Source organism: Rana temporaria, chromosome 10 (assembly GCF_905171775.1).
Source record: "Rana temporaria chromosome 10, aRanTem1.1, whole genome shotgun sequence".
Lineage (NCBI taxonomy): Eukaryota > Metazoa > Chordata > Amphibia > Anura > Ranidae > Rana > Rana temporaria.
The window spans coordinates 59,426,310-59,448,974 of record NC_053498.1 but is presented as its reverse complement, the minus strand read 5'-3'; the positions used below and the strand labels follow the sequence as shown (position 1 = coordinate 59,448,974).

Below are 22,665 nucleotides of genomic sequence, written 5' to 3'. Positions count from 1 at the left end.
ACGTGACTCATGAGACCCTTCCAGTGGGGGTAGCCATTGGTGCCGCTCACAGAGAGTCGGTCTGCTTCCAAGTTATTTCGTCTCCACACTACTCGGTGGTCTTGGGGTACCCCTGGCTCCAGAAGCATAATCCGACTTTTGACTGGAGATCAGCCGAGATCCTCTCATGGTCACCACAGTGTGGGGCTAAGTGCATCCATGGGCCTGTCAAGTTGCTGTGTACTTCCTCGGACTCTCTGTTGCCTCCTGAATACGAGGAGTACCGGGATGTATTCGATAAGGTACGCGCAGTTGCCCTACCTCCGCACCGCCCATATGATTGTGCCATTGTGTTACAACCTGGTGCCGTTCCTCCTCGCGGCAAGGTCTATCCACTGTCGGTTGCGGAGAATGAGGCCATGGAGGAGTACGTGATGGAGGCGCTGTCCCGTGGTCACATTCGCAAATCCTCGTCCCCGGCAGGGGCTGGATTTTTCTTTGTGAAAAAGAAGGGCGGTGAGTTGAGGCCTTGCATCGATTACAGGGGTCTCAATCGCATCACGATCAAGAACGCTTACCCGATACCCTTGATTTCCGAGCTGTTCGATCGCCTTAAAGGGGCCACGGTCTTTACCAAACTCGACCTGAGGGCGGCATATAACCTGGTAAGGATCAAGGCAGGCGATGAGTGGAAGACCGCCTTTAACACCAGGACCGGTCATTATGAATCCTTGGTTATGCCCTTTGGGTTGTGCAATGCGCCCGCAGTCTTTCAGGAATTCATCAACGATGTTTTCCGTGACCTGTTGCAGCAGTGTGTGGTGGTCTATTTGGATGACATCTTGGTATATTCTGAATCCAGGGAGGCCCACATTCTGGATGTCAAACGAGTGTTGCAACGGTTACGAGAGAACAAGCTGTTCGGTAAGCTTGAGAAATGCGAATTTCACCGATCCCAGGTAACCTTCCTAGGTTACATCATTTCCGCTGAGGGGTTCTCCATGGATCCTGAGAAGGTTTCGGCTGTCTTACAGTGGCCTCAGCCCAGTGGTCTTCGTTCCTTGCAGCGTTTTTTGGGCTTCGCCAATTATTATCGGAAGTTCATCAGGGACTTCTCCATGCTGGCCAAGCCTCTCACGGATCTGACCAGGAAGGGCAGTAATTCCCAGGTCTGGCCGCTCGAGGCCATCCGGGCTTTTGAGGCCCTAAAATCCGCCTTTGTGTCAGCTCCGATTCTGTCTCATCCCAACCCTGGGTTGCCCTTTGTCCTCGAGGTGGACGCATCCGAGACGGGAGTAGGCGCCCTTCTGTCTCAGCGTAGGACACCAGAGGGTCCGCTGCTTCCTTGTGGGTTTTACTCCCGGAAACTGTCACCCGCGGAGTGCAACTATCAGATTGGTGACAGGGAGTTATTGGCCATAGTGCAGGCTCTCAAAGAGTGGAGGCACTTGCTCGAGGGCTCGGTGGTTCCGGTTCTCATCCTGACGGACCACAAGAATCTGACCTACCTTTCTGAGGCCAAGAGATTGACACCACGTCAGGCCAGATGGGCTCTGTTCTTGTCACGTTTTAATTACGTGGTCTCCTACCTACCTGGTTCCAAGAACATCAGGGCGGATGCCTTATCACGGCAGTACTCCGAGCTGTCCAGGGAGGAATCTATACCGACTTCGGTCATACCTCCGAATCAGATCCTGGCCGCCATTCGCACCAGCCTGACCTCTCCCCTTGGTGAGCAGATTTTGGCGGCTCAGTCTGGTGCTCCCTCTGGGACACCCAACGGCAGATGTTTTGTGCCTGAGGAGTTGCGCACTCGGTTGTTGCGAACCTACCATAACTCCAAGACCGCGGGGCATCCTGGTAAGAATCAGCTGTCCTGGGCTGTTTCACGTCTGTTCTGGTGGCCTTCCCTACGTTCCGACATCGCCGCATATGTAGCGGCATGCTCCGTTTGTGCCCAAAGTAAGTCCCGTCGGCACCTTCCGTTGGGCCTGCTGCAACCCATAGCCACCGGGGAGCGCCCATGGTCACACCTGGGGATGGATTTCATTGTGGACCTCCCTGCATCCCGAGGCCATACGGTCATTCTCATGATTGTGGATCGGTTTTCCAAAATGTGCCACTGTGTTCCTCTCAAGAAGTTACCCTCTGCACAAGAGTTGGCCACGATTTTTGCCCGGGAGGTCTTCCGGTTGCACGGTTTGCCCAAAGAGATAGTGTCGGATCGGGGGAGTCAGTTTGTGTCCAGGTTCTGGCGCGCCTTTTGCTCCCAGTTGGGGATTCATCTCTCCTTCTCCTCGGCCTACCACCCTCAGTCCAATGGGGCCGCAGAACGATCCAATCAGGCCTTGGAGCAATTCCTTCGTTGCTATGTCTCCGATCACCAGGACAATTGGGTTGACCTCCTGCCTTGGGCTGAGTTTGCCAGGAACACGGCTGTGAACTCTTCCTCTGGGACGTCTCCCTTCATGGCCAATTATGGGTTCCAACCTGCCGTGTTACCGGAGGCATTCTCTCCCCAGGATATTCCGGCTGTGGAGGATCACCTTTCTGCTCTACGTGCTTCTTGGGTACAGATCCAGAGGTCCCTTGAGGTCTCTGCGCAGCGCCAGAAACTCCAGGCTGATCGCAGACGAGCGCCTGCTCCTTCCTACCAGGTCGGAGACCGCGTATGGTTGTCCACCCGCAACCTCAACCTTCGAGTGCCCACTCCCAAGCTGGCTCCTCGCTTTGTTGGTCCCTTCCGAGTGCTTCGCAGGGTAAACCCGGTAGCCTATGCCCTTGCGCTTCCACCTGGCATGCGGATCTCCAACGTGTTTCATGTCTCCCTGTTGAAGCCACTGGTGTGCAATCGCTTCACTTCCTCGGTTCCTCGGCCTCGTCCGGTCCAAGTGGGCAATCACGAGGAGTATGAGGTGAGCAATATCCTGGACTCACGCCTGGTCCGCGGTCGGGTGCAGTTTTTGGTCCACTGGCGTGGTTATGGTCCTGAGGAGCGTTCCTGGGTTCCCTCCGCAGATGTCCATGCTCCTGCCTTGCTCCGAGCCTTCCACGCACGCTTCCCTCAGAAACCGTTTTTTGCACCGCGGAGGAGGGGCCCTTGAGGGGGAGGTACTGTCATGGTCTTACCTCTCTCCTGTCTCCTTCGTTTGACATGTGCTGGCGGCCATCTTGGTTTCTAGGTCTCTTGTAGCCTCCCACCCTGTGGCTCCTCCTTCCCACTGGGAGGAGCTGGATACCTGGCTCACATATATAGGAGGTCTGTGACTTCAGTTCCTTGCTTGGTCCTCCTGTGTGCACATGCTTCTAAGACTGCTGCTGCTTCTGGTTCTGATCCTGGCCTCGTCTGACTTCCCTGCTGGTTCCTGATCCTGGCTTCGTCTGACTTCCCTGCTGGTTCCTGATCCTGGCTTCGTCTGACTACCCTTCTGGTTCCTGACCTCTGGTTTCACCATCCGTTGGACTTTTGCTTTACAGCTTGATTTTCAATAAAGCCTTCTTATTTTCACTTATCTCTTGTTGTACGTCTGGTTCATGGTTCCGTAACACACGGAAGGCAATTCCGCTCTCTACCATCATGTGGAAGGCAATGTGCATGCCTCGCTGGACAGGGCGTCAGGACAAGGTACAGTAGTGTTGGAGGTTGTTCCGCCACCACGCCTCCAAAATGCTACTACTGGTTGTGACACACCTCTCTCCTCCACCCCCTCCTCTTCTTCTTCCTCTGTGGCCTTTTCCTGTGCTGATGTGTCCTCAGAACCAGCGGTGCTCCGTAGGCATTCAAGGGGCTACACAGGTACGTAGGAAAAGAGATGCCATGTGGTGCTTGAGCTGGTGTGCTTGGGGGAGAGGTGCCTCACTGGGCCAGAGGTTCTGTCAGCTCTGCAGGGGCAGGCTCAGAGGTGGTTGACGCCACGCCAGCTTAAGCCAGGAATGGTGGTTTGCAACAATGGCACCAACCTCCTCTCCGCCCTGCGACAGGGACAACTGACCCATGTGCCCTGTTTTGCTCATGTCCTTAACTTGGTGGTGCAGTGGTTCTTGGACTGGTACCCGGGCTTACAGGATGTGCTGAACAGGCCAGGAAAGTCTGTGTGCATTTCCAGCGGTCATATAATGCCAGTTCTCGGCTGGCAGACCCACAAAAGGAATAAAACCTGCCCAGGAACCGCCTAATCTGTGACATGCCCACCAGGTGGAACTCTACGTTGGCCATGCTGCAGCGGCTGCACACGCAGCAGAGGGCCATCAATGAGTATCTGTGCCAATATGGCAGCAGGACAGGGTCAGGGGAGCTTGTTTTTTTTCCCCACGCCAGTGGGCCATGATCAGGGATGCATGCACTGTCCTGTCACCATTTTAGGAGGCCACGAGAATGGTGAGCAGTGACAGTGCATGCATCAGTGAGACTGTCCCCACACGCTGCATGGAATAATGGACAGGGCCCTTGAGGCAGAACAGAGGGAGGAAGAGGAGGACTTCCTTACCTCTCAAGGCCCCCTTTATCCAGACAGTGTTCCTGCTTGCCCGCCTATCACACAAGAAGTGGACAAGGAGGTGGATTGTTTCAGCATGGAGGTGGAGCCTAGCACTCAGCATCAGCAGCAGTCTTCAAGGGATCAATTACAGGCCCAAGAAACCCATGGACTTGTACGTGGCTGGGACAAGGTGGCGGATCATGTCGTCCTCAGTGACCCAGAGGACTCCGCACTGAATGCCTCAGCAAACCTACGTTGTATGGCCTCCCTGATCCTGCAAAGACTGCGGAAGGATCCTTGTATTCGTGCTATCAAGGTGAGGGATCATTACTGGCTGGCAACCCTTCTTGATCCACATTACAAGAATAAGGTTGCGGACCTTATCTTGCCGGCACAGAGGGAGCAGAAGATGAAACATCTTCAGGAGGCCTTGCAGAAAGGTCTGTACAACGCGTTCCCAGATACTGGGAGGTTACAAAATCCTGGTCCTGGACAATGTGTTGCTGAGGCTTCAGTCAGTCACAGAAGGAGCGGTGGAGAAGGTGGCCTTCTGACCGATGCGTTCAGACAATTTTTTAGTCTGCAGCCCCAAGGTATGACCGGTTCCAGCAACCATCACCAGCGTCTGGTTTACATGGTCCGGGAGTACCTAGGGGCAAGATCAGACTTGGACACCTTTCCCACCAAAAATCCTCTGGCTTACTGGGTCTTGAGGAAGGATCACTGGCCAGAGCTTGCACAGTATGCAATTGAGCTACTGGCTTGTCCTGCATCCAGCCTTCTTTCAGAACGCACATTCAGTGCTGCTGGAGGCTTTGTAACCGATCACATGGTGCGTCTCTCCACCGTCTCGGTTGATCGACTGACCTTCATAAAAATGAATCAGCCTTGGATCACCACCAGCTACCAGGCACCTGATGCTGATGTAACTGAATTTTTTTTTTTTTGAAATGTCAGAACCCTTTAAGACTGCCTATGCTGATGCTGAGTGACTATCCTGTTATGCTGAGTGACTATCCTTTTCCTCCTCAATGATCATGCTGATAGCTTGTAAGAACATTTTTGGTTCTAGGCACCGCCACCAGTGGCTAAGGCCCAATTTTTCTGCCCCTGTTTAACAGGGGCGTGTAATTACAATTTTTGATGCAATACTTTGCAGCGGGCTAATTCCTGCGCTCCAACTAGAGTATCTATGAGGGGTTGCAGTGTTGTGGCACCAGCACCACCACCAACAAAGGCCCAATTTTTCAGCCCCTGTTCAACCGGGCATGTAATTACAATTCTTGATCTAATATTTCACAGCAGGGCCCATTCCTGTGCCCACCAAGAGTAACTGTGAGGGCTTACAGAGTTGTGGCACCAGCACCACCACCACCACCAACAAAGGCCCAATTTTCTGCCCCTTTTCAACAGGGGCCTGTAATTACAATTTTTGATCTAATATTTCACAGCCGAGCCCATTTCTGCACCCACCAAGAGTAACTGTGAGGACTTACAATGTTGTGGCACCAGCGCCCGCACCAAAGGCCCAATTTTTCTACCACTGTTCAACAATGGCATGTAATTACATTTCTTGATATAATAGTTCACACAGCAGGGTGTTCCAGCGCCCACCAAGACTAACTGTGAGGGCTTACAGTGTTGTGGCAACACCAACACCTAGGGCCCAAATTTCTGCAGAGTATACGGCAGGCCCTTTCAAACATCCAACTTACAAACGACTCCTACTTGCAAACGAAAGGAGACAACAGGAAGTGAGAGAAAATCTACCCCTAGGAAGGGAAATTCTCTTCTGTAAAAGGCGTCTGTCTCCTGATGCTTTATCAACAATTCTTGTTTCACAAAATCATTTGTCATTGGGACAGAAAGTGAATTGCAATCTTCTGAACAGATGCACACAGACAGCAAAACAAATGTTACAGGGGTGATAACCCTTCTCTATGTTTTCATAAAAGCTTAAAAATAGATTTTATGGCTGGAGCTACACTTTAAAAAAGTACCAGTTCAAAATTACAGATTCTACTTAACAACAAGCGGCCATGGAGGAGTCCCTCCTCATACTTCCGGTTTTCTCTCTCTCAGGCGCAATGAGAGAGAGAAAACAGTAAGTGACATCTAACTCAGATGTCAATCAAACTGCCTGGCCGTAGTAATAGATACTACGAGAGCCTGGCGGAAGCTACTCAGCGCATCAGAAGCCTCACAAGGCGGGACAAAAGGTAGCAAATAAAGCGCAGCGTCTTCAATCTCATGATTTCATTGATGTGGTGCTTCCCATAATGCACGTGGCCGGCGCTCAGAAAATAGTGCAGTCTATTAAAGGACATATTTTTTTCTTAAAGGGGCCATTAAAAATTTTTTTGGGTGGCTACAGGAGGGGGGGGGGGGCAGCGCCCGGGCGCCCCCTATGGATGGGCCCCCACTGGGTCTATCAGTTGCCCCACAGTCACTGTGTAATGCCGCGTACACACGATCATTTTTCGGGTAAAAAAAATAAGTTTTTTTAATGTCATTAAAAACGATCGTGTGGGCTTCACAGCATTTTTCTGGTTCTGAAAAACGGCCCAAAAAAATTCGAACATGCTCTATTTTTTCACGACGTTTTTAAAATTTTTTCACATGAAAGCTGGTCACAATAGGAAGTGACAGCAGCGCTGCTTTAGTAATTATTGTGCTTATTTTAAAGCGGAGGTTCACCCTAAAAATCAACTTTCTACCATGCAATCCAGCATACTAGCGTCAGCTAAAGTATGCCTTTATTTTTTTTTTTGTGCTGTACTTACGATTTAATCCGTAGGTTTAGTTTCAGACACCCGCGGGGAATGGCCGTTACTATGAAGAGTGGAACATGATTGACGCGTCACACGTTCCGAAAATAGCCGGAGTAGGGCTCGGCTCTTCACGGCGCACAGACTAGGAGCTGACTGCGTAGGCGCCGTATATGTCAGCGTCCTATTTCGGCTTTTTTCGGAAGGCATGACGCGCCATAGCTGGACGTCAATTATGTACCCCTCTTCATAGGAACGCCCATTTCCCGGCCGGAGTCTGAAACGAAAGTTACGGATTAAACCGTAAGTACACCGCAAAAAAAAAGCATACTGTAGCTGACGCTAGTATGCTCGTTTGTATGGTAGATAAAGAATTTTTTTTCTTTTAAGTACGTGTGGACATTTACTATTTTGTATGAATTATATCCTTAGCAACTCCTTGACAACTTTGCTTTTTCATGAATCCATGCTGACTTTTTCTTAAAATAATATTTTCTAGCAAAAACTATTCTATGCACTTTTATTAAACTCTTAAGTATTTTCCCAGTTATAGAAGTTAAACTAACCAGTCTGTAGTTACTTGGTAAAGACTTTGATCCCTTTTTAAATATAGGCACCACATTGACCTTATACCAATCCAGTGGTACTATGCCAGTCATTAAAGAGTTTCTGAAAAATAGAAACAATGGGTTAGATATAACAAAACTCAACTCTTTGAGGACCCTTGAGTGTAAGCCATCTGGTCCAGGTTATATAGTTACATAGTTATATATTTTTTAGTAAGGGCTGAACTCTGGTCCTCATAGTCAATGTCGTTAGTACAGTTTCTTCTTAATCTCTGGATTTGTCCATTAGGTATGTTGTTGGTCCATGATGGATGATGGCAGCTTCTATAATATAATGTAAATATGCATTACCGCTGGTCGGTTTGCAAAAATTCTTAGTACAGATTTTCTCCTCTTCGTGATAGAGGACCAAATCTTAAAACACTAACTCTGAAGGATCACACACATATGTAAATTTAAGATCTAGCATATTAGAGTTGCGATGTGAAACAAAGGCATGGAATTGTTCCACAGTGCCACTCCAAATGAGCACAATATCATCGATGAAGTGGCCAAAATAAACGATGTACCGTGCATATGGATTATGTGCCCATATAAATTTCTCTTCCCAGTACCCCATGACAAGGTTGGCATACGAGGGTGCAAAATTGGCTCCCATAGCAGTGCCGTTGGTTTGTATATAAAACCTGTCACGGAACACAAAATAATTGTGTTGAAGGCAGAAATCAGTGATATTCAACAGGAATTGAGCTTGATGGGAATTCATGTCTTCATCTTTAGACAGGAAATGTTTGAGGGCTTCCAATCCCACAGTATGGGGGATGGACGTGTATAGGGATACAACGTCTAAGGACGCCCATAGATAACTATTGTCCCACTTGTAATGTTCGAGGGACTCAATAATGTGCCCTGAGTCTTTAATGTAGGAAGGGAGTGCCGTGACCATGGGTTGCAAAAAATAATCGATATAATGTGAGAGACCTGATGTAAGGCTCTCCATGCTGGCCACTATCGGTACTCCAGCCTTTCTTTCCCCCTCCCCCTCCCTCTTTCTCTCACGTATCTCATTTTATTCATTTATTTATTGTCATGGTCTTACCTCTCTCCTGTCTCCTTCGTTTGACATGTGCTGGAGGCCATCTTGGTTTCTAGGTCTCTTGTAGCCTCCCACCCTGCGGCTCCTCCTTCCCACTGGGAGGAGCTGGATGCCTGGCTCATTATATAGGAGGTCTGTGGCTTCAGTTCCTTGCTTGGTCCTCCTGTGTTCACATGCTTCTAAGACTGCTGCTGCTGCTTCTGATCCTGGCTTCGTCTGACTTCCCTGCTGGTTCCTGATCCTGGCTTCGTCTGACTTCCCTGCTGGTTCCTGATCCTGGCTTCGTCTGACTTCCCTGCTGGTTCCTGATCCTGGCTTCGTCTGACTACTCTTCTGGTTCCTGACCTCTGGTTTCACCATCCGTTTGGACTTTTGCTTTACAGCTTGATTTTCAATAAAGCCTTCTTATTTTCACTTATCTCTTGTTGTACGTCTGGTTCATGGTTCCGTAACATTTATTTTTTGCTAATTTATCCCATTTTTTCCAGCGTTGTATGTTATTAATGTGTTTTAAGGTGTTTTATGTATTTGGTGTTGTATTTTATTAAAGAGGCTGTTGCTGCTAGGTCACATCTGATTGAGGCGCATACTGCACGGCTAAGTCCTGTCCCACAGGTATTGGTCTCCTATAAATAAATCCCTCCCAGCCACTTCCTATTGACCTGATGAAGGGCTCAGTCCCGATACATGTCGTCCTAGTGTGGTGGCAGCAACTATCTCCAGATTGCAGCCAGTGTAGCCAGTTAACATCTCCGTATGGACTACTACACAGAATCCTTCTGATTCCACGATCCAGAACGCCTGTGTATCCATCCAGCTCTCCGCCCTGTTGGCTTGTTACAGCCATACTTCTGATCCTCCATCCCATCCCGCACCAGCATTCTGCGAGGTCAGCACCGCCCCCTACTCAGCGTCAGTGAGACGTCCTGTTTCGTTTGAGAGGAGCGCGCGCTGCGACTGCTTACAGAGCACGGGGTCTGACAGCGTCCTTCCTCCCTTCCACAGCTGACGGATCATCTGTCTATCTGCACGTCCCATATATCCCTCCGGGTTATGGTAAGAGAGTGGTACAGTACCCACAGCTGTTGTTGCAAGCTTACCACTTGTGAGACTCTTCTCCTATGGGAGAGGTCTGCGTTGTGCAGGAACGCTTCGGTGACTTTTAGCTCTGTGCTCATTGGTTTGAAGGATTATTAACAAGCGGTCAGCTCACACTGTACTGTGTTGCATCACAGAATTGACAATCTGGAGACTGTTGCTTTTGAGACTCATACAAGTTTTAAATAAACCTTTCATTTCACATGATTGTGGGACTCCTATAATCTCCTTTGTTTTAGCGCTACTTTGAAGGATTTTTCAGATTTGTTTTCTTCTTTTACACCACTCCTGGTGTGCACATCCTTTTAGCTGCCAATCAACATTGATTTTTCATACATGATATGTTTACATCTTCCAGTTATACATGCTTTCAGGTGTAATTTTACACTTGGATATTTTTGGCGCTGTCTTTGTTTTGTTTGTCACCCAGTCCATTATGTGAATTGCAACTTGCACTACTCTGCTCCTGTGGCCCCTGATGCCGGTTTGTTAACCAGAAACGCGTCTGGAAAACCCCCACATCGCCCACTTCGGAGAGTGCTTTTATGTTTTGTTTGTTGTTTTGTTATATATATTTTTTTGCCAACTTTGGCACACTTATTGTCCTTGGTGGTATTTTGTTGTAATTTGCACTTTTTCTGTTTTTATGCACCTAGGTGCACAGTGTGCGCTTGTATCAAGTGCCAACATGGTTATCTTGTCCCAATAAACATATTTTTATACCTATACCATGTTTGGCTTGTAAAGTCCCATCCAGGGGGTATATTCTTCTCTGTCTACATATACCCAATTCTATACCCACAGTTGATCCAGAGGAAGGCACAAAACCCCAGCAGAGCATGATCCAATTTGCTACAGCAAAGGTTCTTTATGCACCTTTATTCTGTCTAAATGTTTCTAGACCATGTCAATTTTAAGCCATTGTGGATCATTTTGGGGATATGTCAATACTATCCCCATTAAGGACTTGAGCTCCCTCATTTTACTTTGTATACACAGAACTTAAGAAGGTATTTAAGACATTTGCCTTCTTTTTGTCCCCAGTCACAAACTCAGAATTATCTGGTAAATGGCCTCCATTCTCAGACCGAACCTTTTTACTGTTTATATATTTGAAGAATGTTTTGAGGTTTGCCCTACTCTTATTTGCAACATCTCATTCGTTTTCAATTTTTGCAGCCTTGATTTGCTTTTTCCATATTCTGTTCTTTGTAACTTTTAAATGGTAATTGTGTTCCTTTTTATTATATTTTTTAAATGTTTTTTTCTCTGTTGGTTGAACTGGGTGGACTTTTTTTCAACCCAATTATCTATGTAACTATACTATTTAGGAGAATGTGGTAAACGGTACAAATCAAATGGGTATGGTTTGGTTGAAGTAAGGCTTTATCCAATGTGGAGATGCGAAGTTGGACTTGTGACATTATTTTTAATGTAGTATTTTAATTTTAAACATCAAGTTTAAGTGTTCACTCATCTTGAGTAATGGTAATGAAAGCTATCTTGTACATATTGTACAACAGTCTTGTCACAACATCTCTCTACTAAGAAGCTGTTTTGGTAATGTACCATTAGCTTTTATTCAAAGTGCTTTTATTTGCTTTGGCTGGTTTGCTTCTTGGTGTTGATATGGTCAAAGCATTTCAGAATTGCACTTTTTATGTAAAGCTCTAATACTTCGCAAATGAGAAATTGTTTTTTGTGAATCGTAGCGTTACCTAAGCTCTAAAAATGCTTCCCTCGTTCTGAATACACGCTGCTGATGCTGCTATGCTTCATTTCAAAGCAGCAGAACATTTTACAAGCCAAACTTAAACAGATACACAACACATATAATTATAGTTTGCATGTAGGTGGCTTAAATATCTGTTGTCTCACAATTAAGCTTCAAGATCTTTGTAAATATTTTTTTTTGTTTAATAAAATATGTTAATGCTCTGAAATTATATATAACATTGATCATCAACTAAACATTAAAGGGGTTGTAAAGGTTTTTTATTTTCTAAATAGGTTCCTTTAAGCTAGTGCATTGTTGGTTCACTTACCTTTTCCTTTGATTTCCCTTCTAAAAGTTTTTTTTCTTTGTCTGAATTTCTCACTTCCTGTTTCTCCTCAGTAAGCTTGCTCCCATCACCCGAGCCTTTCTGGCTGGGGGTTAGTCAGCGTGCTCACCCCCCATCTTGGAACTACATCCCTGCGAGGAGACACAGGGCCAGATTCAGATACATTTACGTTGCTCCACGGCAGCGTAACGTATCCCATTTACGTTACACCGCTGCAGGTTTACAGCGTAAGTGCCTGATTCACAAAGCTCTTACCTGTAAACTTGCGGCGGTGTAACGTAAATGCGCTCGGCGCAAGCCCGCCTAATTCAAATGGGGAGGGCACCATTTAAATTAGGCGCGTTCCCGCGCCGAACGGTCTGCGCATGCTCCGTTAGGAAATTTCCCAACGTGCATTGCGTGAAATTACGGCGCCCTGATGTTTTTTTTTAAATGCGACGTGCGTTATGGCGTTTTGTATTCCCGGACGTCTTACGCAAAAAAATAAAAATCGAAATTCGACGCGGGAACGACGGCCATCCTTTAACATGGCTGATCTTAAGATAAGCCATGTTAAAGCAGGTGTAAAAAAATTATCTAAAGATAAGCCATGTTAAAGCAGGTGTAACTTTGCGACGGGTAAAAACGACTAGCGACGACGTACGGGATTGCGACGAACGCGCGGATCTTCGTGGATCGCTGTAAAACTTAATTTGCATACCCGATGCTGGAATACGTGAGAGCACCACTACAAAGGTGATTTAATTAAACAGAGCCTCCAACACAGAAAGAAAAACCTTGCTTAAGCCCTGGTTCACATTGCAGCGATTTGGCATGCAATTTGACATGTCATATCCAATGCCAAATTGTAAACATCCATTGTAATAGAAAAAAAAGCATGACAGGACCTCTTAAATATGAGATCTGGAGTCAAAAAGACTGCAGATCTCATATTTACATTAAAATGCAATGATAAAAAAAATGTTGTTTGAAAAAGTCACTTCAGCTATGGGCTGAAGTGACATTTTATTGTCACTTACACCCTGAATTGCTATGGAGCCGGGTGGGGTCCATTTTTCCCTCACTCAGCTTCATACCACAGAGGAGACAGAATCCGATCGCCTCCTCCGCTGCTGGAGGCTCCGGTAAGCGGCGGAGGGGGCACCAGAGCGTGCGGGAGGGGGGCCCTCTCCCACCACAGATAAAAGTGATCTCACGAAGAATATGCCACTAAGACCACTGCCATAACAACGATATTCCACTTCAAAGCTCTGTCGTATAATGCAGATTTGTAAGTGGTTAAGCAGCTTAGCTCATTCTCTCCTTGCCCTTGCATCGTCAATACCTCTTGTGTGTTCCTGCTTATGTTCCTGTGTATGACTTGGCCTGGCTGACTTCTCTTGCATTACACTGGTCTACAAGGAAGATGGCTTGGAAATTAAACTAGCTAAATTTTACCAAAATTGGGTCACAAATAAAAGAAATATAAGTTCTGAGTATTAATTGGCTCCAGTTTCCAAGATACAGCATAAGGTCAAAATTGCATCAAAATAATTCAAAATTATGAGGGGGATATGAAATGTAATATAGCAATGAGAATGGTGCCACACCAATCATTATACATGTATATTTTTATTGATACCAATAACATAACATTTTTATGCTCCCTCCACCAGTTGGACTGCGAAAGGCATGGGCTTTTTCTTCTTGTTTAGCCAGTGACACATATAAGTTGTACAAGTGTAGAAACAATAATGAGAGTCCAACTCTTGTCCTGATCCCCTATTTTACCACTGCATCATACTACAGAAGCTCTCTGCATTGTTTACACAGTTTAGAGGCATCTTGGCTTCTGAGGTAAAATATCACGCAACTGTTCCTTGGAAATGTTAGGCAATGACACTTTCCTGGTGCCTCCATGGCAGCATACTAGTGATAGAGCTCCGCCTCGACTCCTCCCTCAGGACTAGTGAATAGAATAAATTAAAGGCATAGCCCCTCCCCCAACATTCTCCTTTTTTTCCTCCATACCTTCTTGTACTGGTGAAGAGTAGAAGTATGTCCATACCTCTGCAGTCGGCAGCGTCCGCCGGGTTTAGCCTTTCCCGCGCGCAGTCCCTGTTCTTGGGCCGCTAATAGCGCTAATAAGCTGGGAGACCCCTCTGTGGATCTGTTGGGGTCGCAACGCAGAGTTTCCTCATAGGAACGCAAACTGCCAGGAGCACCGATGAATGACATGGAAGCTGCGGAAGGATCGGCTCCACTACCCCAGGCCAGACATTTCTTTCCCTTTTTGTTTTACTTCTGCTGTGCTATATATATGTTTTCCTTTTAAAAAAATAAATAAATAAATAAATATCCATTGTAATGCTGTGCAAAAAAAAAAAAAAAACTTTTTTTCCAGCAGGTGCCCTGTCACTCTGACAGTCTGGGGGGTCTGGCCTGTGTCAGGGGCGGAGCCGCAGGTGTCACTAGGTGCAGCTGACCCCTCGTTATGGCAGGGGGGCCGTGCTGGTCGGCGCCCACACTATTGGTGCATTGGCACCTACATTTACTAAGGATCCCGACGCCCTGATGCAGTACTTCCTGTATCACGGGCGCCGGCGCTTCTGCGCATGCGCGGCGCGTGCGCGGCGCATGCGCAGTGACGTCTCGGGACGCGGCGGCCATCTTGGATGCTGGAAACAGGGCTTTTTTGCCCTTACTTCCAGTCTCTTGGCTGGGGGCGGATCCTGGGGGAAGGTTTCCTTCAGGAAAACTTCAAATAAGGACCTAGAACAGGGCTTGGCTGTTGCTGCAGTGACAGATGCTAAGCCCTGCTAGGTTCAGCCCCAAAAAAGTGTTGGTAAGAGGGGAGAAGATGGGGGGAAAGTGCCAGCATAGCAGCACCTGTCTGAAGGTTGTAGACAGGTGCCTTTCTTGTTCAAATTTCTCACTTATTGCTATTATTATTATTATTATTATTTTTTTTCGGCCTCTCTATATTTTTTTGCAGCCGATCCTTCCGCCCAAGCTCTACAATGAGTCATTCGCCGCGTAACAAAGATCCTCACACCATTAGGTATGGACCAACGATACGTGAGTATTAAAAAAAAAAAAAAAAAAAGTGCCCTCACTGTTTTCTGACGTGAGTTCCTTACACCGTAGCCCTGCCCACTCCAAGAGGACCAGAAAGTCATCAAGATCTCGTGATAATGACAGCCCAGTCCGCAGATCAGATTCCTCGCGACACCGGTCCCACTCATCTAGGCGAAGATCCCGATCTCCACGCCATAGATCACAGAGGTCAAGATCCAGGAGTGATCACTCTCCATCTTCTAGAAGCCAAAGAAAGAAGAAGTGTTGGACATGCAGGGCTACGCCACTACCCGACAAGGTAGTTTGTAAGGACTGCTTTACGGACTATGCGTCCAACCGCGAGCAGGAAAATCGGCATGCAGTAGAACTGCTGGACAAAGCTATGAGGGAATCCTTCTCCAAGCTCTTGGCTTCTGTCCCTGTTCAGCCGACCTCGCAGGTACCACAGGCTCAGAATGTGGAATCCAGTCTCCCGGGGCCCTCAACAGTCGGGCAACCTGTACTACCGACTGATCGGTCAGGCAGAGACTCCTCACCCGGAGATGACTCGGAGTACTCAGCAGAGGAGTCAGAGCCCTCAGGGTTCAGCTTTTCCCTGGTAAACCCGTTTATCCAGGCAGTTAAGTCAGCAATCTCCTGGAAAGAGGCGGATGATCCCCCTCAAGAGGCGACAAGCTATTTTCCCTTTCTCAAGAGGAAGCAGATTCTTTTCCCATTAATGGGGGAGATTAGCCAGGTCATTTTTAACGAATGGGCAAAGCCTGATAAAAAGTTCTCTTTGACCCGGCTCAACAAGTTGTATCCCTTACCAGAGTCTGGAACACAGGCACTAAACTCCATGCCTGTGGTGGATGCATCAGTAGTACGCCTTGCCAAAAACGTGACCTTACCAATGGAGGATTCCACCTCCTTCAAGGATCCCCTAGACAGGCGTATTGACCTAGAACTAAAGAGGAGCTACTTAGCGGCAGGAGCGGCCTGTAAACCAGCCATCGCCCTCACGTCTGTCTCTAATGCCATTAGGTCATGGACAGATAACATTGAGACTGCTCTGCGTCAGAACGTCCCAACAGAAGACATAATAAAAGCTTTAGAGGAACTCAGGCTATCAGCAGATTTTGTCGGAGTCGCTGCCATTGATACCATTAGATGCTCAGCGAGATCTATGTTACACTCTGTGATGGCAAAAAGGGCCTTATGGCTGAAGCCTTGGTCAGCTGACCTTTCATCCAAACAGAGCTGGTGCAAGATTCCCTTTGATGGGAAGGCGCTTTTTGGAGATAAGATGGATAACGCAATCTCTAGGCTGTCAGGAGGGAAGTCTGGTATGCTCCCACAAGACAGGAGAACATGAAGATTCAGAGGCGGTCCCTCTAGGTTCCGCCGCTCAGATTCAAGAGACTTCAGAAATTCGGGTCAATTCAGAGACAACAGAAGACCTTGGAGAGGCACTCAGCAATCCTTCTTGAACAGGAAGATGAAAGCCCCTCCGGCTCCTCAGGAGCAAAAGCAGTCCTTTTGACGCCGAGCCATCCCTGACACTCCCGGTGGGAGCCAGGCTAAAACATTTCACCTCAGCCTGGGCCACCCATTGCCAGGACCCCTGGGTTCTGTCCACTATTCAATGGGGGCACTCTTGGAAGTTTTTTCAAACTCCACCTCGGAGCTCGTTCAAGAAATCGGAAATTCCATCTTCTCCCCTGAAAGCTCAAGCTCTAAAAGACTTTTTAGTGTCACTCCAGCATCAGGAAGCGGCCATTCCTGTACCCTTGGCAGAGCAATTCACGGGTTTTTACTCCACCTTATTCCTCGTCCCCAAGAAGACGGGTGGATGGAGACCTGTGATAGACCTGAAAAGGCTCAACCGGTATATTCACACCGAGAGCTTCAAGATGGAATCCTTGCAGACAATAATCCAAGCAGTCCAGCCGTTGGATTGGATGATCTCTGTCGATCTCCAGGACGCATACCTGCATGTTCCAATCCAGCCGACAGTGCAGAAATACCTGAGATTTGCAGTGGGTCATACTCACCTTCAGTTCCAAGCTCTACCCTTTGGGCTGTGCACCTCTCCCAGGGTATTCTCCAAGATCCTATTGTCTGCCCTAGCCCCCCTGAGGGAGAAGGGCTTAAGGGTGTATCATTATCTAGACGACATACTACTCCTTGCAAGCAGCCCAGAGCAACTGATGTGCCATCGAACCATTCTGCTCCAAACTCTAAGGGAGTTAGGGTGGTTAGTCAATCTAGACAAGAGCCAACTCACACCAACTCAACAGATGGTCTACTTGGGCGCAGCATTCAACACCCTGAGGGGTACAGTGTCGTTGCCACCGCCAAAGAGGGAGATTATCATTCAGAAAATGATCAAAACCATCCAGAGTCCGGTTTTAACGGCCTCACAATGCCTGAGCCTCATTGGCACTATGTCTGCCTGCATCCCCATGGTCCCATGGACCCATTGGCACCTGAGATTCTTTCAGACTGGTTTCTTGGCACAGTGGAGGAAACGTCGACTGTCCCAGACGATCCTGATCACAGGTCTGATGCGAAGGAGTCTTCAATGGTGGACAGAACCAGAGAACCTCTCCAGACCCCGTCACTTGGGGTCCCTTCATTGGACCACAATTACGTCCGATGCGAGCGGACAGGGCTGGGGAGCCCATTGCGGGGAATCCAAAGTACAGGGGAAATGGTCATTCTCCACCCAAGGCGTAGTGTCCAACATCCTAGAGTTGAGGGCAGCCTTTATGGCACTAACTTCCCTGACATCTCAAGTCAAGGGTCAGAGGGTTCTGCTTCGCCTGGACAACAGGGCAGCGGTTGCGTATCTACAGAAACAGGGGGGCACGCGCAGCAGGTCGCTCCTCAAGGAAGTAGAGCCGATCATGCTTTGGGCAGAGAAGAACCTCCTGGACCTTCGAGCAGTATACCTCCCAGGCAAGCTGAATACGGAAGCAGACGCATTGTCCAGGAGATTCTGCGACAACAACGAGTGGACGCTCCACCCACGGGTGTTCCGTCAGATTGCCAACTCTTGGGATCCCCCACAGGTGGACCTGTTCGCCTCTTCGGAGAACGCCAAACTGGACAGGTTTGTCTCCCGGTTTCCACATCCGCAAGCCGAAGCAGTGGATGCCCTGACATGCCCATGGAGGTTCTCCACGGCATATGCCTTCCCTCCGCGGTCACTGATACTCAAATTCCTCCTGAGGTTACTCAGGGAATCAGTGCAGGTACTGACGATACTCCCGTACTGGCCGAAGAGACCTTGGTTTCCACTTGCCATGCGTCTCAGTGTGAGTCCACCAGTCAAGATCCCAGCATTCCCGCAACTTCTGCTGCAGGGCAAACTGCTTCACCCAAACCCTCAGAGGTTGGACCTTCGAGTCTGGAAGTTGAGAGGCAAAGGTTCGAGTCCCTAGGCTGCTCGTCAGGGGTCATCTCAACCCTCTTAAAAGCCAGGAAACCTACAACGAATACTATATATTCGAAGATCTGGGATAAGTTCTTGTCCTACGCAGCCGATAACGGCTTTGATCCTATCGTTCCCTCTACAAACCATGTATTAGGTTTCCTTCAGACAGGACTTGACCTAGGCCTTAGTCTAAGCTCCCTCAAGGTTCAGGTAGCAGCAATCTCAGCCGCAACCAGTAAAAGGTGGGCAGAAGATCCTTTACTAGTCATCTTCTTTAAGGGCGTCCTGAAGATCCGTCCGCCTGCTAGACGATCCTTCCCTAAATGGGATCTGTCTCTCGTTCTCGAGGCTCTGTCAATCCAACCTTTTGCTCCAGTAGAACAAATAACCCTATGGAACCTAACGCTGAAAACAACGTTTCTGCTAGCCATCACCTCCGGTAGGAGGATCTCAGAACTCCACTCCTTAGGAATTGGGGAAGACCACATCTCTTTCTTCCCTGACAGGGTGGAACTTCGCCCACTCAGAGGGTTCATGCCGAAGGTCGCCTCTACAAGCCACCTGTTGGAACCTTGGGCTCTACCAATATTTGCAGATACTGATACAGAAACCTGCCACGAATTAGATGTGTCCAGAACACTCAAGGCCTATCTAGAAGCCACCGGCTCCTTCAGAACCTCGGAGAGACTGTTCATCGTACCTTTTGGTAAACACAGGGGCAAGGAAGCCTCCATCAGGACTCTGGCATCATGGGTTGTGAAGCTGATACAGAGGTCCTACAGGGCGAAGAATATGGAGCCTCCATCTCGAGTGAATGCTCATTCCACTAGAGCAGTCGCTACTTCCTGGGCAACACGGGCTAACGTATCGCTGGAGACGGTGTGCAGGGCAGCCACCTGGTCGTCTCGTAACACGTTTCTCAGGCACTACCACATTGACCCAGGAGCTCTCACAATGGTGGAGTTCGGAAGAAGGGCAGTTCAGGCTGCTATGTCCTCTTCTAATTAAAAACTCTTATTGTTAAGCATTATCCCACCCGCGTCAAGCTAGTTATTTATCACTAGTATGCTGCCATGGAGGCACCAGGAAAACGGAAAATTGTATCATACTTACCAGTAATTTTCCTTTCCTGGTGCCTATCCATGGCAGCATACGATCCCACCCTCAGTATTCTATAGTACGGAGAATGTTGGGGGAGGGGCTATGCCTTTAATTTATTCTATTCACTAGTCCTGAGGGAGGAGTCGAGGCGGAGCTCTATCACTAGTATGCTGCCATGGATAGGCACCAGGAAAGGAAAATTACTGGTAAGTATGATACAATTTTCCGTTTTCACAAGCCACCAGATGTAATTGTATGATGTGTAGATCTGGCCAAGACAAATGTTACTTGCAGTAAAAGAACAATAAATTACAGTTAGGTAATAATCTTTAGTCTCAAAGTGAAGATACATTTATACACTTCCATGTGGTACCATTTTCATTGTTCTACCATACTTTGTTGAGAAGTTACAAGGCATCATGATCATCAGACACCTCGCTCCCTTGTAGACAAATATACTCACCTGTGTACAGGCATGTACTGGCCATTGGGACTACAATGGCTCAGTGGGCTGCTTTCAGTGACAGCTGTGCAGCCATTAATTTGAGCACCCGCTTTACTGCCTATAAGAGAAATAAAGAAGAACAGCTAATGGCAAGTGAAGGGGGGCTTGGTTGGCCATTAGGGCCGCTACATTGCTGAAAGACAGCCAATAGCTGTGCAGTAATGCCGGTTTCTGAAATCTCAGCCAATGAGGCTGTAGCAATGTTCCTGCATGACGTTAGTCCTCCCACTTCATGCAGTGATGTGAGAAGGAGGAGGAAAATACAGAGGAGAATAAGTGAAATAATACAAGAGGTGAGTGAGGAGTTAGAGCCCTTTCACACTGGGGCGGTGGGGGCATTGTCGTTTTTGTGGTGCTATTCGGCCGCTAGTGGGCTGCTTTTTAACCCCCCGCTAGCGGCCAAAAAAAGGGTTAAAACCGCCCACAAAGCGCCGCTGATTTCAATGGGTAGGGGCGTATTAGGAGTGGTGTATTTATCGATCCTACAGTGCCTCAAAGATGCAGCTAGCAGGAAAAAAATTTACCGTCCTGCCGGCGCACCACTCCAGTGTGAAAGCCCTCAGGCTTTCACACTGGAGTAAGAATAAAAAGTGTAGCGCTAAGTGTAAGAAGAGATGAGTTGACCTCACCCTATAGCATGAATATTAAATGAAAATATATGAACAAATAATAATAATGCAAACCTCTGTGCCTATAAACATATCATATGTGTGTACATAATATAAATTCATGAAACATTGCTGCATCAGTGAATCAAATGATCACTAAATAAGATATAAACAAAGGGCCAGATCCACAGCCAGGCGGCGTAACTTAACTTTTCCCATTTAAGTTACACCGCCGCAAATTTACCAAGTTAGTGCCCGATCCACAAAGCACTTACCTGGAAATTTGCAGCGGTGTAACTTAAATCCGTCCGGCGCAAGGCGTTCCTAATTTAATGGGGCGAGTGCGCATGCTCCCGACGTCATTTTCCTGACGTGCATTGCGCGAAATTACGTTACGCCAAGTTTTGTGAATCGTGCCGGGTAAAAAAAGTTGCGTCGGGAAAAAAGAAAGATACGGCGAAAAAAAAAAAAAAAAAATAACAGCGTCGCGGGAAAGAAGGATATACTTTTACAAGGTGTAAACAGTTTACACTTTGTAAAAGCAGCCCTAATTTTGCATTTGCAAACTAATACTTACGGAGAAAAAACGAAGCGTAAAAGCTTCGTGGATGTCCGTAAGTGGTAATTTGAATACCCGAAGCGACGAGAAATGCCCCCAGCGGCGGCTGCGGTACTGCATCCTAAGATCCGACAGTGTAAGTCCCTTACACATGTCGGATCTTCTGCCTATCTATTGGAAACTGATTCTGTGGATCAGTTCCATAGATAGAAACAGGGATACGACGGCGTATCAGTAGACACGCCGGCGTATCCCTTTTGAGGATCTGGCCCAAAGTTCAGAGTGAATTCCGTGACATATGTCACTATAGGATCATCAGTAAGTGTCCAAGATCAATATGAAGAGATGATCAGAAACCTCCACCGATCTCTATATAGACAAAAATGATGTGCTGTTGAAAAACATCACCGGGGGGTGCCTTCACCTTTGAACAGGGGGGGAGAAATTAATACTCTTACCCTCCAATATGGATCCAACTCACCCTACAGTAGTGGATCACTTGCGCTTATGTCCAAATCATTCCATTTTCTGTGGGGTCAAATCAAAGTTTGTTTTGAACCATGATGACAAGAAATTTCAAAGGAACGGGATGAAAACATTTTCTCCAACGACTTTCTAAATAGCAAATAAGGTTTTAGTTTGGGAGAGTCCATTCACTCCAAAATCGAATGTTAAAAGCAAATGTTTTTTTTAAGTACTTTCAATCAATATTCGTCAAGTCATCAAATGTACTGATGAGAATGTTTGCACAAATGTTCAAATGAATTTTCAAATTCTAATAGTGTAGGGCTAGCTTTAGCCTGCATTCAATAGTAGAGCAGCTTTACCAATAACATTAGCTTAAAGGATCACTAAAGGAAAAATTTTTTTTTGCTGAAATGACTGTTTACAGGGTATAGAGACATAAAAGTTAACTGATTCCTTTTAAAAATGATTAAAAATAGATTAAATTCAATCATATAATGTGCCTGTAGTTTCACTTTCGTTTTTAAACTGGTTTCATGTTTATGTGAAGTAAAGAGACCCACAGAACAAAAACAAACAAATCCAGGGCAGTGTTTTGTTTTTAAAATGAATCTGATTGGTTCTGTTAAGTTTTAGACACACAGTAATGACAGCTTAGACCAGGGGTCCTCAAACTTTTTAAACAGGGGGCCGGTTCACTGTCCCTCAGACCGTTAGAGGGCCGGACTATAAAAAAACTATGAACAATTTCCTATGCACACTGCACATATGTTATTTTGAAGTGAAAAAAACAAAATGGGAACAAATACAATATTTAAAATGAATAACAAGTAAAGTTAAAGGGGTGGTTCCCCCGAAATTCATTTTTAAAAAAAAAATCCTTTCTCCCGCTTAGTACATGTAC

At 47.1% G+C, this 22,665-nt stretch overlaps 1 protein-coding gene across 1 annotated transcript in view; it reads right to left on the bottom strand.

The window, feature by feature from the left end:
* The window catches only part of LOC120915114 (apolipoprotein A-IV-like), a 39,166-nt gene extending 17,231 nt beyond the window's left edge, over nt 1–21,935 (bottom strand). The window contains exon 1 of the mRNA XM_040325363.1: nt 21,778–21,935. The gene's annotated coding sequence lies outside the window, so the exon portion shown is untranslated. The remainder of the gene's footprint in view (nt 1–21,777) is intronic.
* Between the last annotated feature and the right edge of the window lie 730 nt (nt 21,936–22,665).